The 13,461-nt window shown below is 43.7% G+C and overlaps 1 protein-coding gene across 26 annotated transcripts in view; it reads left to right on the forward strand.

The window, feature by feature from the left end:
- Window positions 1–355: 355 nt before the first annotated feature.
- The window catches only part of Ttll7 (tubulin tyrosine ligase like 7), a 123,106-nt gene continuing 110,000 nt past the window's right edge, over window positions 356–13,461 (forward strand). For 19 of the 26 annotated variants that reach the window (NM_001433161.1, NM_001433163.1, NM_001433164.1 and 16 more), the window contains 1 exon segment: window positions 356–537. The gene's annotated coding sequence lies outside the window, so the exon portion shown is untranslated. 26 annotated transcript variants of the gene reach the window in all.

A 13,461-nucleotide genomic window follows, 5' to 3' on the forward strand; every position in this document is an offset into this window, starting at 1 on the left:
CATCCCCTTAGGAGGGGACGCCACCCTGGAGCTAGCGTTGCTAGGTCCTCTGTTAAGGGCGTTCCGAACGCTCCCTGAGCGGGACCAAGAATAAGGCGGGGTGAGGGGTGTCCTGGAAAGCCCAGCTCATCCTTCTGTACACCTAGATGAGAAGCCACGGATCCAAGAAGTCCGTAGCTCTCAGGGCGAGCTGCGGGCAGAGGTCCCTCCTTTTCCTTGCTTTTTCCTGCCCGTCGCTAGCCCTCCCGAGGTTCTGGTGCTCGCACCTCCATGCACGACGCGCACCCCTGGGCGCAGCGGGCAAATGGTCTGGTCCATCGGTAGCTTCCACCCCCTTGGGAACGACAGCTGCTCCAGCTGCTCCTGGTCGGGTCGAGCTTCTGAGCTCTGAACCGTGGCTGCCCCGGCGGTGGGCGAGCTGAGGTGATCCCAGGACGACCCGTGGGGTGGGCCGACCGGGGAGCCTCCAGCCGCTGGCGGGGAGTGTAGGCCACCGAGGGACCGGCCCCTGGATCCAGCCAGAGAGGTGCCTCAGCTGTGAGTACCTGTCCTTGCCCCCGCCCCTCTCCTCCACACCCCAGGTCTAGGCGCCCATTCCCCCGTCCCTGTCCTGGCTGGAGACTGCCAGGGTGGAAGCTGTGAGGAGGGCGGCTGCTGCCAGGCTCGTGATTCAGCATCATTGGCGCCCAGTGGTTTGGGTAGAAGGAGGAGGGGGACTAGACCAGATTATTTGTGGGGTCCCACTTCAGTTTCTAGACCCGCTCTGGTAGTGTGAAGGGGGCAGAGCTTCCAGTCCCCTACTGTCTTGATATTCTGTTCCGAGCCCCAGTGTCTACCTCCTTGAGCAAAGCATGTTGTGTATTCTTGAAAGTGTGTCAGTGAGCTCTCGCTCCCCCCACCTCCCTTTCCTTCTCATCCCACTAGACATCCACTTTATCTGATTATCAAAACATCCCCCAAAACTGAAAAAAAATTTTTTTTGTAAAACTTGTCAGCATTGATTTGACTGATTCAAAAAAGAAAAGATGTATAGGGATTATGAATAATAACCATGTTTTAGGCACATTTGTGTGTGTGTGTGTGTGTATGTGTGTGTGCACGTGTGTGCAGGCGCGTGCGTGCAATCGAGTTAGATTATCACATCAACTCAGGGTCAGTTCTGGAAAGTAAGGACCAGAAATCTTAAATTACAATCTCAAGGTCACAGAACAAGAATTTGAATCCAGGTCTCCCTCACTGCAACATCCACGGACCATCTACTGTATCAGTCAGTCTTGGGTCCACTTATGCATCATTAGGTATTAAGTATAAAATTAATTTTCATGGAAGTAATCTTAAGCACTAGCGACAGCAACATGTAAACTTTCTGCAGATTTCCCTGCACACATGGGAATGACCCTGTGAGAGAACATCCACTTCCTTAGCATCTAGCAAAAAATGTCTATTTGGACAACTCTCTCTGGGAGAGCTGGGCCCGAAACCAGAGATGCACAACCCGATTGTGGGTGGTGATAGATACTGGATGCTCGAGTTTTGGGAGAACCAATTAGCCTCACAGTAAGCAGTCTGGAAATTGCCATTTAATCTTTGGGCAACACTCAAAGGAAGAACAGTGGTCTAGTTTACGGGGTGCGAGGCTGAATCGTGCACAGCACGGTGTTAAATAAAGCCGGGACTCAAGTAATGCTACTTGACTTGTCACAGCCTTGGGACTTGGCATAGCAGGTGACAGTTTATAGGTTAAGGAGCTGAACTAAGGAGGAGGTTTGAGGTCATCCAGTAAGTGCTAGCACACAACAGGCTTATTAAATAGAACATGGATGTGCTAGAGTAAGATGGGTACGTGGACAGTGGGAAATGGGTTTTGTTCATCGATGCCCTGCCCGTCAGGGGCAACAGTCATATTGACCTTGTACCCTCCATCTGCAGAAGTGGTGGACACTGGGTCTTTCTTTCTCCTCTGGCAGGTCCTTTGGCTGCTTTCATTTATGATTTATGGATTTTTCTCTTAAGATATGCAACTCTTGTTGATGTCCTGGGTGTCAGGTTGCTAATGCACAGATGGCGTCTATTTCTAAGTCCTGGCAGAGTGTTTGATGGCACACAAGAGCACGGCCATTTAGCCCATCACTTCTAAAGCACTGGAACAATTGACCTGGAGAGCTCTCTTTTTCGTTAAAAGGGATATTAATAGACTAAAGTCCACAGCCTAAGTAAGGACATAACGTGGAGACAAAGAGTTATATTTGTTGTTCGGACAAAACCTGCACGAGAAGTGGGACCCTGTGAGTGGTCTTGTGATTTCTAGAAGGTCATTTCATTTGCTATTTATATCCTGCCCCTTGGTGAGGCACACTGCAATCCAATCTGTTTGATCCCAAGAGGAACCTCGGAATTGATATGAATGAATAAGCAGAAATAGACTATTTACTGCTTCAGAAGCAGAAAATGGAAAGTGCAGGTCCTGCTAGTGATGTCATAGGCAGGGTTTTAAAACAGCGGGCTTCACTTAGATGATACCACCGAGGGTACAGCTGCTCTGAAGAGTCCCACTTCCTCTCTGCCTCCTGTGCATTTGACCAGTAACTACTGAAAAGCATCCAAATTTATGACTTCAAGAAACTCCAGGTCTAGATGAGAGGTATTTACCTACTCAGAAATAACAAACTGAGTGACATAGAATGGTCTCAATGTCGGCAGGTGGCGTAACATTAGGTGCTACAGCAATTATAGCAACACCTGAAAGAGGGAACCCGTAGAAGTGGGGGTGGGGGTGGGGGGTCAGACGGCCAGGGCCGTCTTCGTGCACAGAAGTGAATTAAGTGACCATCTGAAACTTAGATGATTTCCATAGGTAGAGAAACGGTCAGTTGAGATGTGCTGGGCTCTGGGCGGTGAGGAACTTCGAAGGTCAGGTGTGAGACCGGTGTCTGATGAGGTAGCCACAGAACCAGTAGAGATAGTTTTAGTCAGAGTGAGTTTTTCTTGCTCCCGACCATCGTTTCCTTTGCCTCAGTACCCTAGCAGGAAAATGGAGTCCTTTCGGACACTAAAAGAATTATCGACTAAATGCAGGAAAGAAATTCTGTGAAAAGAAAATATTCCTTTTAATGAGAGTCACCCTTTAAATTTTTTTTTATCCATCGTACAATTATGAGCAAATTGGAAAGTATGAAAATATAAATAGGTAGCGGACTCTTACCAAGCGAAGACAACCATTGGCAGCTTTATTCGTGTTTGGCTTCAACTGGGAGTGGCTATTACTGTATTTTTTTTCACTTTTACTAATTTTCACAAAATTGTGAGCACTCATTTTAAATACCCAAGTAGCTCTCCATGAGGTAGACATACTGATTGAGTTCCTAGTCAATCCTCCTTGTCAATAAATTATTGATCATAATCATGACATCCTGGTGAGCATTTTGATGCCTAAATATTTTATCTTGAAGATTAAATCTATAGGCTGACGTCTCTGGAGAAAGGGTATGGACTCTTCAAATTAGACGGTTTCAGCAAGCTTTGAGTCTCTACTAAAGCTTACATGTCCAGTTCAGGTGCAGTTGGCTATACAATATTGGTGTGTTGTTAAAAATGCTAGTCATGTCTGTGGCTTCTCAGATCGCCCTGTTTCGGGCAACTCAGCTTTTCCTCTGAACAAGTAACTACATCCTAAGAGCCTAGAGAAAGTGAGCATTTAGAGCTAAAGAAAGAAGACACAGTTAAAACCAGAGAAGAGGTCTGATGAGAAAGGGGGAGCGTCTGTCCAGAGAAGAGGCACCTGTGATAGAGAACCTTCATTCAGCTCCTGGGGATGTGCTTGTGGGCCCAACTCTACCATTTTCCTGTTTCCTGAAACAGTCTCCTTCAGACTTTAGCCTCCCTTCTTCTATGTCACATTCCCAGGTCTTTAGCTTTGGTACCTCAGTAATGCTGGGCACGGATTGAAGCTCTCTCAGTCTATAATGTAGAGAATCAGTGACCCGTGCCACACCACAACTCTTTGCAGGAGCCCCCACTACAAAGTCCACCAGTACAAGGCACATTTGATGGGCCTTGATGGCTCCTGTTTACCCCTTGCTGTATGTTTGTCAGAGATGACCCTTGAGCAGAGTGGCGGCTGGGAGATGCATAACATGTTTAGTGTCACCACCCAACACTTAGATTCTTACCTCATTTCTCACCAGAGGAAAAAATTTCCTCTGTGGAGGAGACCATGCCTCAGTTTTCCTTATGTGTTGAAAAGACACATAACATTCCTTTCCTATTAAGAGTAAGACAGGAGCCCATAGTTCAGAAGGTACTTTACCTGGGCTCTTGACTTATTCCCCAAAGTTCTTCATTGGGCTTCTCTGGGGATCCACTTCCGTCCTTCTTTCTTGGGTTATGACACTGGGGCTCCACTGAGGCAGTTGGTTCTAAAGGGTCTCTGGTAGGGGAAGGGAGACAAGGGGTATGACTACTATGGAGGACACACTTAGGAGCTGAAGCTTGTTCTAAAACGAGGCAGTCTTGAAGCAATGAAGACTAGAGCATTGCACTGCAAACCTCAGTGGAGCTTGACCATCCTCTTAGGCCCCAGGAGATGATTTCTGATGGAAGCTAGGCTTTCAAGGACCTGAGGATTTTAAGCTGAATTTGCCTTATGGTTAGTTGGAGCCTATTATGAAAAAGTTGGCTTAAGTTCTTAGGAGCTTACAGGTCTCTTTCCATTTGTCTCAGACATTATCCATCAAACATAGAGTGGATGTGTAACTGGGTTTAACTCTTCATTCCCTGTTCACCTTTATTTCCCATTGGACCACATGACCGCCATTAGTGTATACCACTAGTGTCCCATTAGTGACAAAGCCAAGACAACAGGCTCATTTAGACTCTAGGGCATGGGTGCTTTATGTGTTAACTCCCCACCTTTCTTTCTCACATCTTTTATTTGAAAGCACCTGGTTGGTTGGCTGACTTTTTTTTTTCTTCAGGTTTTAGAATTCAGTGGTCAAGAGCTCATTGGGGTCTTCTCTCAGGGTGCCCCAAAGGTCTCTGGGATCGCTTATCCCTGCCCTGAAATTAATGATATTGTCGATATGCAAAGCTGCCACGTTGGCTGCTGATTCTCAATTGTTGGGACACCTAAGCTACCAGCCCTGTGTTATTTTTGTCCCTCTGCCTGGCCGTGTGAAACGAAACGTTGCATTTGACAAAGGATTATTTTTGAACAATTCTAGCTCTCTCACCCACTGCCTTGTGAAGTGTGAACTGGTACCACACAGCCTATTCGACAGGATGAAAATAGCCTGGTTTCTTTTTTAAAACTTTATTTTTATGTTGAAAGTTCCTCCCTCCTCCGTTAGCATTTGGGCAGCGAAGCTGTCGTTTAAAGCAAGTAGGACATCTGTAGATTTAGCCGGTGAGGGAACAGCAATCCAGGTGGCATCTTCAAGATCACTCCTTGGCTGTAGGTCGTGGCTGGCTTGTGGACATCCCTAGACACTCTCATTAAAGGTAATTCCATCTCTCTTTTCTAAGTATTCCTCCTTGAACTGCATGCAGAACTTAATTGGCATTGCCTTACCGTATTTTAATGTGGAATATTGGTGAGAAAAGCAACTGTAGGTTTGTCACTGCCTTTCCTGGAAACATCTTAGTGCATAATTCTGTCCTAATTGAAAGTCTACTCTTCAAAGGACCCATTAGATAAAACATATGGCCACATGGAACATCTGGAGTGATAACTGGAGAAGCAGAATAGTTAAGTTAGTTCTTAGTCTGTGTCTGGTACAGTCTGCAGCTATCTAATGGCCCTGGAATAGTCCCGGAAAGGGATAAGATGGGAACTGAACCCTTTTCTGTAGTCAATTGGTTTAATATTCATGAGCCATCTGTGAGTATATTTACTTAGTCTTGATCACATCCACAGAATAATCATGAGTGACATAATCTACAATCCTATGATGGGCAGGAATCATTTTAACAATGTGAAAAATAGAACTAAAGAGACACAAAGCCAGCAGACATTGGCGTACAGAGAACCAGCACCTGGCCCATAACCGTCCCTCTAAATACATGTCTCGGTATTGCTTCTCCACTGCTCGTACCTTATAGGAAATGAAGAGGATGCCCATGGCTGGCTTTTATTAATAGTCTTTTGGTTTCACTTCCTTTAGGGCGCTTGAGAAAAACTTAATTTATTGAATACCTTCGTGATCAATAGTTCACATTTAAACCCATTAATTTTGGAAAGTATGAAATATCATTTCTAGAACTCGACAGAGATAAGTTGAAAGAAAACAGGCATCTTAAGTACTAAGGGAGGCTGTAAGGGAGGGAAGGACCAGTGCTTCTCAGAATCAGTAATGAGCTTGGGTCAGAGAGTTGGCTCAGCAGGAGAAGTGCTTGCTTCACAAGCGAGAGACCCAAGTTTGAACTCTCGAACCCATATGACCCATGTGAGGGAAATTACTTCCTAAGGGCTCCTCTGATTCTATTTGTCCCATGTACATGTGTGACTTTCCTTTAATAGTGTGCATATGCACATACAAACAATATATACATGGCTTTAAAAGTTAAAATAATATTAGATTATATCTGAGCAAAAATCTTTTTTCACCTGTCTAAAACTGATACCAAACAGACATTTGGTGTAATGAAATGGTTGCTGTTCCCTGTGTTTTGGGGCTGTTGTTTTGGAAAAAGAGACATTTTATTTTTAAAAAGTTTATTTGGGGGTGTGTGTGTCTCAAGAGCCGTTTTTAGCCTTGTCTCGGTATTAAGTATAACATGAATTCCTCATTAGTTAAGCATAGCATATGTGTTTCCATTTGGTACTTAATTTGAGAATGTTGTTTCTAGAACATGCAAGGGATAAGAGCAATAAAGATACAGAATGTGTGAATGTTAAAAAGCACTTTCTATTGGGAATAACTTTAAGAAAATGCATGTGGGGGGTGGAGAGATCTCTCGGTGGTTAAGTCATTGTGCTGGAATGGGTCCCAAATTTGGGTCCTAGCCCCCCTTGTGAGGCAGGTCACAATTGCCTGTAACTCTAGCTCCGAGGGATCTAACACATCCTTCTGCCTTCTGTGGCCCCCTGCTCTCACAAACCTACACAGACACACACACACACACACACACACAGACACACACACAGACACACACACAGACACACACAGACACACACACAGACACACACAGACACACACACATACACACACACATACACACATACACACACACAGACACACACACACTCACACACACAGACACACACACAGACACACACAGACACACACACAGACACGCGCACACACACACAGAGACACACACAGACACATACACACACATACACACACACAGACACACACACACTCACACACACAGACACACACAGACACACACACATACACACACAGACACACACACAGACACGCGCACACACACACAGACACACACAGACACACACAGACACATACACACATACACACACATACACACACAGACACACACACAGACACACACACAGACATGCACACACACACACTCAGACACACACACAAACACACACACAGACACACACACAGACACACACACACAGACATACACACACACAGACACACATAGACACACACAGACACACACACAGACACATACACACACAGACACATACACACACAGACACACACACAGACACAGTCACACACACAGACACACACACACACGATTAAAATAATTATAATTAAAAATAAAATAATATCTAAAAACCTCATAAAACCCAAAAATGTATACTCAGTATTATTATACTATGTATCATTGAATATAAATTTTGGATCTTCAAAACTTGGCTGATGATACCAAAATGAACTGTTCATCTTCTTATCTAATTGTGTCAATATGAAAGTGATTGTAGTGTTTTCTAAAAAAACAAACAAAAAAAAAAAACACAGCAGTCACTGCTGGTCTATGATGTCATCCTTCATGGTTTCATTTACAAATGGATAACCGTGGTCTAAAAAAATATCAAGTGGGAAGTTCTTGAAATAATGGTTCACGGTTCTGAGTAGCGAGGCTCCAGAGCGTGCAGGCAGTGGCTCTGGGGACTTAGATGTGGCAAGAAGAAGTAAGAAATACCCAAGCGACCAGGCAAGAACGCCCAATAAGAAAGAAAACAATCATGGGCAGTGGTTTCCATGGCCGTGAGCACAGTGAGGTATGAACAAGGACATTCCTGTGCCTTTTACAGGTCGGATCGTTGGGCTGTCTTTTTTTCACTCTGAGTTGTCCTTGTTGACTTCCTACTGTGCCTAGTTTATGAACGGAACTATCGTGCACAAAACACATACATGCGAAACCATAGTATACCAGAGTTGGATCTGGCCAAGATTTCAGACCTTCGCTCTGTGTCTGGGAAAGTATGTCGTTCCTCTTTTTTTTGATCTCAGCCACAGGTAGCCAACATTGTGCTTTCTGTGCCTATGAATTTAAATATGTTAGATACTGATCTAATGAGATAGGATCTCAGGGGGACGGAGTCAGAAGCTGTGTGCCTCTCGTATCCGTTTATCTCAGCACAGTGCCCTCAGGGTTCACCCTGCTGTATGTAGCAGGGGTCAGATTTCCCCTCCACCTGAAGGCTGAGTAGCAAGCACTGTGTGGATGGATCCCACCGCGTCCCTCTGTTGGCTCCTTTATGGCATCTGTGTTGTTTTCACTTCATGGCTCTAGTGGATGTGGGAATCACACGTCTCTTCAGGCTGTCTCCACCGTTCTCGAACTGCATTTGCAAGCAGGGTGCCTGGGTCATAGGGTGGTTCTACTTTGCACACTTTGAGGAACTCCCATGTTGTTTTGTACAGAAGTTTCAGTATTTTGCCACCAGCCCTGCACACGTGTCCCAATCTCCACACTCACGCTGACACTACCTCCTTTGGGGTGTTGTGTGAAGTGACGTCTCACTGTGGTTTGGGGTGTATTTCTCAGATGATTAGTGCCTCTGCACATCCACCTTTTCATATGCTTAGAATATACACATCGTCTTCAGAGACATGTCTATTAAAGGCATCCATTTACAAATAGCATTAGATATTTGATTGTTTCAAAAAGCATTCTTTGATTTTCATTGTTACACTGTAGCATTTGTACATTCTAGCTGCTAATTGTGTGTTCAGTAGATGTTTTGCAGATATGGTTTCCTATTCTGTGGATCAATTTTCCCCTCTGCTATGGTCTTTTTAATTTTATATAGTCAATTTTTCTATTTTTGCTTTTCTTGCTTACATATATAATTGTTTATTTTAGCAGCCTAAAAATTTACTGTTGGATTGTTTCAAAAGGTATGTTCTTCAATTATTTTTCCTTATTTTAAAAAATCTACGAGATTACTTTTGTAAATCTGTAATCATGATATATACCATGCCATTTTATAAATTAAACTTAGCGTCAGTCTTGTTTGTCTGTGGAAACATTTGAAGTTAGTCAGTATCCTCACTATCTCAGCTTTTCCAAGTTGTGAGCATGACAGATTCTCTCAGGCTGTCTTACTTGACGTCTTCTGTCAATATCAACAAGTTTGATGATACAGATTTTGGCACGCATTAAAGTCCTTTCTCTTTACCTGGAACAAATATGAATGACACCCAATTTCAAATTACTGTTTCTATTTTCTTGTTGTCAGTGAGTAAAACGTGCAGTCGGTTTTGTGTCTCAATTTTGTTAACCTGTAACCTTACTGAATTTGTTTCTTGGTGACAGAATTTACAGATATTTTCTCTTCATACTAAACATCTGCACAGCATCATTACATCATCTGCATTACATCATCCGCACAACAATTTGCTTTCCTTCCAACCTACACGCCTCTTTTGCTCTTAGTACAATGGCTGGAACCTCTGGTATCACCTTAAGTAAAGGTGATGAGTTGACAGCATCCTGTTCCCGGGGTTAAGCAGACATTGCTTAGTCCCTGTTAAGTACAATGCTAGTTGTAGTGTGTGTGTGTGTGTGTGTGTGTGTGTGTGTGTGTGTGTGTCTGTGTGTATATGTGTGTGTCTCTGTGTGTGTGTCTGTGTGTGTGTCTCTGTATGTGTCTGTGAGTCTGTGTGTGTGTGTGTGTGTCTGTGTGTCTGTGTGTGTGTCTGTGTGTGTGTGTGTGTGTGTGTGTCTGTGTGTGTGTCTGTGTGTGTGTGTCTCTGTGTGTGTGTCTGTGTGTGTGTCTGTGTGTGTGTGTCTCTGTGTGTGTGTCTGTGTGTGTGTGTGTCTCTGTGTGTGTGTCTGTGTGTGTGTCTCTGTATGTGTCTGTGAGTCTGTGTGTGTGTGTATTGTCATTGTCATCCCACTGTTCTGCCAACCCTTCCATAAATTGAAAATGTTTAAAAACTTGAAAATTGCTTGTGTGCCGAATATATATTTACATTTATGATTCCTTTTCGCTTCCCCTCCCAGAAAAAAATAGAGTAACTAATTGCATAGCGTCTGTGTTGTTTTGTTAGCAATGCAGAGGGCTTAAAGAATCCACAGGATGACAGTGTCCATTACATGGGAATACACGCTGCTTTATTAAGGAATTTGAACACGGACAGATGTTGTTGTCTTTTGGGGGTTTTGGAACTCCTGTGCCTGCTGTTTCTGGAGGTCCACGACATCCCTCTCTGTTCCTAATACAATGAGACTTTTACCGTGAATGGAGGTGACAGCCATAAGGGGTAAGAATATGTCTGATTGCAGCACTTGGGAAGTAGAGGTGGGATTAGGAGTTCAAGGTTGTCCTTGGCTATATAATGACTTCGAAGCTAGTAAGGGTTACGTGGGATCCTGGCTCAAAATTCAAAGAGACAAATAATTATTATTGATTAGTCACAAGCATGTATATACACTTAATTACTAAATTTGGTAAGAACATTTGCATCTAAATTTATGAAGGACAGTGGTCTGTGGCTTCTTTTATTCGTTCTTTGTATGATTTTGGTCTTAGGTTCTAGACCATGAGTTGGGAATCGTTTCTTCTTCCATATTCTGACGGAACCATCAGGAACAGGGACATTCCCTTTTCAGAAATTTTTAAATTAAAAAAAGACCTCTAATTGTTGAGTAACTACTCAGATGATGCCTTTTCTCTGTGAACAAGATCTGGCAGTTTGTCATTTTTGAGGGACATTCTCCAGGTGACTGGGTTTATGCCTACATTTGTCCTCGGATTTCCCTCACTTCCTACTTTCCATTGCTTGGAAGTTTCTTCTGCGTGCTCTGGCTTTCTTTTCTCTACTTTTTAAAGTTCTTAGACAAGCTGAGGATGTGGACTCATGATGTCTTCTCCCATCTCATGCCAGCATTTATGCTCAACACGATTCCTCTTGACCCAGTTTCGCTTCTGTTTTACAGAGTGTGGCGTTACGTTTTATTTACAGTCTGTTCTAGATCAGTGTTTAAGAAAGCATTTCTGTTTGACCCCTGGGCTACTGAGGAACCTTTTTCCCACCTGTGTGTGTTTTGTAAGGTTTTATTTTATGTTTTATTTGTGTGTGTGTGCATGTGTGCATGTGTGAGCACACGCACACATGCAGGCGTCTATGGGGCCAGAGGAGGGCATTTCTTAGAGCTGGAATTACAGCAGTTGTTAGCCTCCAGACATGAGGGACTTAGCTCAGATCCTTTGGAAGAGCTGAAAGTGCTTTTAACCTCTGATCCTGCTTTCTAGCTTCCTTTTACATTTAAGTTAATTTTAATTGGGTCTTGAGATTTGGCCCAGGTAGTCTTGAATTCATGGCCCTAAGTTGTCATCCCAGCCTGGCCTCTGAGCGGCTAGACCAAAGGTGCAGCTTTGGTGTGATGCTTGGTGGAGAAGAAACTGACTTCTCAGAGTGGGGAAACTTCACTGTCTTGGTTTCTAGCTTATTTCTTCTACTTAGTGAAGGAATCTATTGTGTTTTAAATTATTTAAAATTTGCCTAAAAGTTCACCTTGGTTTGTAAGTCTTCCTGGGTTTTATGGGTGAAAATACAGCATGTGGTAGAAGCCTGATGCGTTCTTGAAATAATATGTATTCTCCTGGTTCTGAGTAGGATATTTTAAAGCCGACCAGATCCTATCAGCTAATCCATCGCTCAGCTCCCCTCTCTGAATACAGCTCTGTCAACTGTCACATATATGTAGGGTCCCTCAGTGTTCGCTTTTCTGTGACTAGTATTTCAATAGCACAATATCCTTCAGATTCACCCACCTTGTCACAGGTAACATGATTGTCTCGTTAAGAGTTGAATAGTATTCCACACTATAACTACATGCTATATATATATATATATATATATATATATATATATATACACACACACACACACATATATATCTTTATGCTATATATTAAACTTCTCTGTTGACGAACACACTGGGGCTGGAGTCATCCCTTTGTTTCACTTGAGGACTCCCAAAGGATACACTGGATCCTCCTTGTCCAAACTAACCCCATTGAAAGGTTATTGTCATAAGATCTGAGTCCACTAACGACTTTTGACACGCTGAACTTGTGAGTGAATCAGAGTCAAGTTCATGTCTTACCTCCCATACTGTTCTGAAATTATGAACAACCACTCTGGTTAAAAGCCAAAAAGTATTTCATATAAGAAATCTTCATTGTGATCATCTCTTGATTAGAGCCTTTTAATGTTAAGCAAATGCAGTGTGTGCTATTCTATGACTCCCGAGTGTCCTTTCCCTTCTTCCCTGCCCCCAACACTTTCCAGTCTCTGGTGAGCAGTATTCCACTCACAGCTTGTGTGGCATCAACTCTGTCCAGTTCCGTAGGTGGATGCCAGCTCGAGTGCACACTTCTTTTGTTCCTGACTAACAGCACCTAACACACTCCAGCTCCACTCACGTCTTCACTGGTGTCTTATCATCGACTGGCGCCACATTGCCTATGTGTACTGCGTTTCCTGTTTCCACGGGTTAGCTGTTTTGAACAGCGCTGCAGTAGATGTGAGAGCAAAGACGGCCTTTGTGCATACGGATTGAATTTTCTTTGCCGTGGATCTGCCAACGGGTTGGCTTGAGTGTCTGATAGCCCTACCTTAAATCCCAATGAACCTCTAGACTGTTCTCAAGTAGTTCTCTAATACACATTCCCGCCAGCAGTGTCAAGCGTTCCTGTGTTTTTCACGTGCTTGCCAGCTGTTGGTAACTGGTACAATGACGTACTGACTGTTTTTGACTGAGTGCATTTTTCCTCTGGGACAAGCAAAGTCTCCAGTGGGCCTTTCTAGAGGACAGTTGGGAAGGTTGATCCTTCCTTTTTAGTGAAATGATTCTAATCTGCCCATCTCTTTTGCATTTGAGTCCTGGAGAGGGACCCTCTCAAGAGACTTTGTCCTCTGTATGTCATTTCTCCTCTGTTTGTGAGGAACTAGACACATGTCCTGGGAAGACGGGAAGGAAGGGCTTCTTGGAGTCCTCCTGGGCCTATTAGTAACGGGCTCTCCCTTT

The sequence above is a fragment of the Rattus norvegicus genome, chromosome 2, assembly GCF_021556685.1.
Source record: "Rattus norvegicus strain SHRSP/BbbUtx chromosome 2, alternate assembly SHRSP_T2T, whole genome shotgun sequence".
Classification (NCBI taxonomy): domain Eukaryota; kingdom Metazoa; phylum Chordata; class Mammalia; order Rodentia; family Muridae; genus Rattus; species Rattus norvegicus.